We start from the raw sequence: 6,000 nt of genomic DNA, 5'->3' as shown, positions 1-6,000 counted from the left end.
TTATTTTGAATCCTCTGTCAAAGGGTTCATAGATATCCATTGTTTTAGGTTACTGGTGCTTCATTTTGTTCTTTTGTTGGTATTACATTTTTCTGATTGTTCATGTTTTTTGTGGCCTTGTATGCATCTGAAAAAGTAAGTACCTCTTCTAGTCTTTGTAGACCATCTTCACCAGGAAAAGTCTTTTACCAGTCAGCCTGTGGAGGGATTCTGGGTAGGCTAACTGGTGGGCCTTGTGGGCAGGCTTGCTGCTGGAGTCTTCAGGCATGATGGCCTGATGCCTGAGTCAGCAGGGTAGCAGGCCTGGAGCATGAGCCCAAAGGGGCTGGCCTGGTGCCAAGGTCTACTGGGATGACCCTGATGACCGAGTCCTCTGATGGGACAGAAGCCTGGGTGCATGGGGGTGAGCCAAAAGTATGGGACAGGGAAGTGTCCTGGACATGGGGGGCATCCCTAGAGCCTGGATCCGCAGGGCTGAAAGCCCAAATATATTAACACAACACTCAGCAGCTTACACATGCTTAGGTTTACCTCTCCAGTTGCTCACCTGTCTCTTCATCATGCCCCATATGGCAGCAACACAGACCAGACCCTTCATTCACTCAATGATTGAATCAGTATTCATTGAACAACTATTATATGTCAGATACGCTGTCACTGCTGAATGAAAGATGCAATATGACTGATCTCATGGACCCTGCATTCTATAGGACAAAGGGGGCAATAAACACAAACATCCAAATAACATGGTTATCAGGTATCATGCAGAAAACAAGGAGAGTAGCAGGGTAGAACCTGAGTTGTGGGGCTATTTTGTATAGCATATGAGACTTAGACTCCTTGGGTAGGTAAGCTTGAAGAGAGACTTAAAAGCCATGCAGGATCTGAGGAACTAGCATTCTAGATTGGGGGCTATGCATTCTTCACACTATACATTTCCACAGAGTGGAAGGAACTACTATTCCCCAAGAGGAAAAAGCAGGAATGATATCTTCACTGAACACCTTTTCTCAGTCCTGCCCACTGGCAATTTCAGACAGGAGGATGTTTGAACTTGGGGAAGTGAATAACAGGGATAGTCTTTTGCTGAAGTTTTGCTTGGAAAAGGTCCAGTGGAATAGAACTGTGAGAACTGTGGTCAGTAGGCAATAACCTACTTGACCTATATTAATAAGTCAAAGGGAATTTGAGGGGAGTTTGTTAGGCAAGATAGTGGTGATGAAGAATTTGTTATGTGTCCATGTGGGATTCTGCAGAAAGAGATCTCAGTCTGGGGATAAGAATCTACTCCCAGGCCCTCAGGGTAGTGAATTATGAGGGCCTGAGTATGTGCTCTGTTTCTGATTCTGAAAACAGCTAAGGCTCATGATCAGACCCTTAAAAAGGCCCCTGAGAACTACTCTTGATGCTATTTTGGTGCTTGGGATAAGGCAAAAGCTTTCCACAATCCTGTCTTAAGGCCTACTCCAAAGTTAACCCTACTCCGAGACACCCTCTCCTCCAGTAAGCTGGATCCAAAGAGCACATAACCCTCAAGGATTGCAACTAGCAGTCCATCAAGGAAATACTTCAGCCCATGTGTTTCAAGACCATCAAGTCTAGCTAAAAGCCACAGACTGATCCCCTGTTCTTTCCAGATATCCCTCGAGAGCCATGGGAGCCTGGCTGGCCTACCCACCAGGGTCCATGCTTTTACCAGCTGTGATCCACCACTGCCTGCCCAGCTCATCGATTGCCTCAGGGCACAGCTTAACTCCTGGACCAGCCTTCTCCCCACCACCCTCCTGCCCCATTCATCACAGTCAAGCTGCAGGGCATTTGCATTTTCTTGCCACTTTTGTGCCAAAATAAAATCAGTCAAATAAAACACAATCCATGCAGTAGTATCAGGACACAGGATTTTTGTTTCAGCCTGACTCTGACAGCTCAGGGAGGACAGCAGCAAAGCCAGCCTAGCTGAGCAGCAGCCATGGCTCTGGTTCCAGAAACAGAAGTGGATACTGCCACACCCAGGTGCTTCTGAGTCCCCTTTCCAAAGCATACTCAGAAGTAGAGGACCTGGGCTCTTCTCAGACTTCTTCCTTGACACCAGCCTTCCACCTGGAATTCCATGGCCCTGACTGATGCAGTGAGCAGTACCTATCTGCGGTCTGCCATAAATCCTCCCAGATGTGCAGGTGCTCCCAACCCATGCCTGTGGTCCCTGCTTGGATGTTCCTGTCTACCACACCCAAAGTGCACCTTGCTTTCTTTTGTGACATGGTTTGTTGGTTTGTTTTTTTTAAAACCTATGAATGTGCCTTAAAGCACAAAACTTAGAATGTCATTCATTTTAGCTTCCTATGCACATCAAGCTTATTTTAATTTTTCAAAAACACTGGGTATATCTCTACCTTTTGTGGTAGAAAGGGTACCTTTCTTCTACTTCATGGGGAACCATTTGCATATATCCCCAGAGTTTTCCAAGTCCATGTTGGAACAGAGTAGGAGAGGAAGTCTGCTTTAGGAGAAGAGACGTAGATTTAGGAGTGAGATGCCCCAGGTTTCAGTCCAACATGAGTTCCTATTTGTCTGTATAGTTGCTTTATCCTCTGATACTCAGTAATTTATCTACAAAATGAGGACTTGGATGCCTATGGAGCATAGGGTAGTAGAAAAGGCATTGGCCTTGGAATCAGATGTACCTTGTTTTCAACCCCAGCTCTGCCACTTCAGAGATAAAATAAGATGCTACGTGTCGAATGCTTAGTGCCACACTTGCCACAGTGAGCCCTTTAGTGGCACCTGACTCTGCTGAGCCCTCCCTTGTTTGAAAGCACTCTCCAATCCCCACTTTCCAGTACCACATTCCCCTGCTTTTCATTCAGATTTATTGTTCACTTCTTTTCAGTATCCTTTAGTGGCTCTTCCTTCTCCTTCCAAACACAAAATTTTGGAGTCGCTGGAGGTTAGTCCCAGAGCCCTGTCTTTTTCCTCTCTTTCAGGAAGCTCAGCCCTCCCACCTTTGTCTCTCTAGTCCACACCACTCCCAGGGCATTGAAAGGTCTTGGATAAACATATGCCTACTCGAGGACCTATTTGAACTTCTCAAAATCAGAACTCTTGCGTCTTCCAGCCAAAGCACGTCCTCATCCCTGTGTATTCCGTCTCAGTCAATAGCACCACTGTTGGTTACTGAATCCAGAAACTTAGCAGACTTTCTTGACTCCAACCTCACTGACTTCACTTCTCTTCGAATCTATTATTGAGCTCTGTCGTTCTGTGTTAAAAAGATATTTTGAATCTATACTTGTCTCCATGACTCCTTCCACATCCTTGTAGCAATGAAGGTCATCACAACCTCCTGCTCTTACTGCTACGGTAGTTTCCTAACTAGTTTCCAGCTTCCAGACCTTCTCCTACGCAACATAGTCTCTAAATAAGTGTGGTCTTTAACTCATAAGTATGTCATGTCACTCAGCTGCTTAAATTCTCCTTGGTAACTTCCCATTTAACTTAGAAATATTAATTAATTCAGACTATCCCTTCAGGATTTAGAATGTTCTTTATCATCTGGACTCTGCCTCAATCTTCAACTTCGCTACATGCCACTTTTCCGGCCACTGGTTATACTGGTCCTCTTTTCCACCTTAAAGTCCTCAAAGTTTCTATTCCATGGGCTTAGGACTCCCTACCATTTCTGGTTTATCGGATCTTTATCTAATATAGGACTCAGGTATAGGTCCGAGGGAGACTGAAGTAAGAGATCCCATGGATCTCCATGAAGCTCCTACTGTCTCAAGCTACATATTTGACCAAGACCCAGGTTCCTGAAATAGTTATTTTCCCTGCCAGTACCCTGATTTCTTATATAAATAGACTTTACTGGCCCTGTCCTTCCAGTAGTTCAGACCTGTCAGTAGGTCTGAATTACTGGGGTAGAAACAATCCTAAAGCATGTGCTAGGATGCTCGCTGCATACCAACATGGGTATCTCCAAATTATCTTGCCTGTTGGGGTTAATAATTCTTGGAGTTGGTTAGCTAGCAGGCCTGAGAGAATGGACCAATATGGAGGCATCACATTCTAGAAGAATTTGTCAGTGTATTATTCAAGCCTTCCAATATTTTAGCCCACCTTATTTCTTCATTCACTACTCTACCCACAGGCAAGCATCTTTCTATCCACATACCACTCATTGCTTGATGAATTTACCTTTGTTTTCATTCTCTACCTATGATACTTCTTTAGCCACTGTGGAAGCAACACACTCCTTCAAGTCCCAGTCTAAATGTCAGTTCATGAATCCCTGAATCTAAGTGTTCATCCCAAGAGAAGCTTAGTGTTCTCTCCTTGGGGCTCCAGGTGATGATGCTTATCTCCCACTAGTGGCCTTTGCCACATCCTACCATGGATTGAATATCATCTCTACACCAGGCACCATGCTAAGCATTTTATAAGCCTTATCTAACATAGCATCTATGAGATAGGTACCATCAGTATCCCCAGTTTACCCACGAGGAAACCGAAGCCTAGACAATGAAGTAGCATGTCCACATTCACCATTCAAGCTCACATTTGTTCTACTCTGTCATGCATTGTCTTAGCTGTTGCACTATGTTCCCTCATTTCGAAGCATGACTATCCATATTCCTTGAGGCTCATCTGCATATATTCCAGGCCTCCACAGTATGTGAAGCACTGACACTTTCCAGGCCACACACTGTTAATAGAATGGTTTCCTATTCTGCTTCTGTAAAGTCTCTTAAAGGACCAGGCGGGGGGGGGGGGGGGCGCGGCGGGGTGTAAGGAAAAGTCCTTTTACAAAAGCGTTAACAATCTGTTATAATGAGAAAAAGTTGGGAAATTGATATCTAAATGTTCCCAACACCAACATTAGCTTAAATTCTTATCCCCACCCTTGGCCTAGGAGGGCCACACCAAGACAAGTCAGCCTGCCCTTTGGAGCCCATTCATTAGAGAAGGGAAGTGTTTATGTAGCCTCAGCTTGGGATGATTTAATGATTGCCTTTCCTCCCAGCAGGTCTCAACCCATCTCAGGAAGACGTCAGGGGTCAGCACAAGGACAAACTCTGGGTTGATGAGTCATTCTGGGAGAAGGCCAATCATAGGATGGAGGGGGGCTCCAGGGACTGGTGAAAGGAAATGGTACCTTTTCCTTTAAGAACTGAGTCTGATGGCATGAAAAACCACCTGGCCTATCTGGCTGAGGATCCAGGAAAGGGAACAAGGGTCCCCAAAGAGGAAGACTTGTAGACGAGTTTCTGCCATGGCCCTTGGGAAATCTTCACTGCCAAGTCTCTGAAGAGCACAGGTGAGGCAGGTGTCAGAAATATGGGCCCGCTTTATTTTTTCCATTTGTAAGTCTGGTTCCATTAAAAGAAGGCAGAAGTGGTGGAAAAAGTGTACTTTTGATGAGGCAGTAGAGCAGTGAGGCCAACAACCTCTGGTTTCTCTCCAAACCAGTACATCTGCTGTGGCGCCCTTGGAGGACTGTTGAATCATATGGTGAAAACACTGGAGCCTGCAAGTCTTACTGCCTCTTCTGCTTGTACTGCCATGACCACCATCCTCAACACCAGTACCATAACCTCAGCCACTTTTCCCACTACCACCACCACCACTATCACTAGCCACTCTTTCGTGTCATTGAATTGTTTGGCAGGTATCATTCTAGGTGATCTGATGTTTACTTTTCATTAATGTATATAACAGAAATTATTCTCTTTAATAATGAGGAAACTAAGGTTTAGAAAGGCCAGGCAAGTTGATCAAAGCATACTTCTAAGTGGCTAAGCTCATACCCAAGTGCATCTGACACCAAGGCTCGGCTTTTAACCACTATGACAGATGAAAGGTCCCTTTGGGGCAGAGAAGGAGAGTTCAGATTAACAAACAATAAACCAAAAAGGATGAGTCCTGCTTCATGTCTCTCATCCCTTTCATCCCCGACTACTCCTTTCCTGCTCACTCATACTTTCAGTGACTTTATCACACTCT

This window comes from Callithrix jacchus, chromosome 11 (genome assembly GCF_049354715.1).
Source record: "Callithrix jacchus isolate 240 chromosome 11, calJac240_pri, whole genome shotgun sequence".
NCBI classification, from domain to species: domain Eukaryota; kingdom Metazoa; phylum Chordata; class Mammalia; order Primates; family Cebidae; genus Callithrix; species Callithrix jacchus.
Note: the sequence above shows the minus strand (reverse complement) of the source record.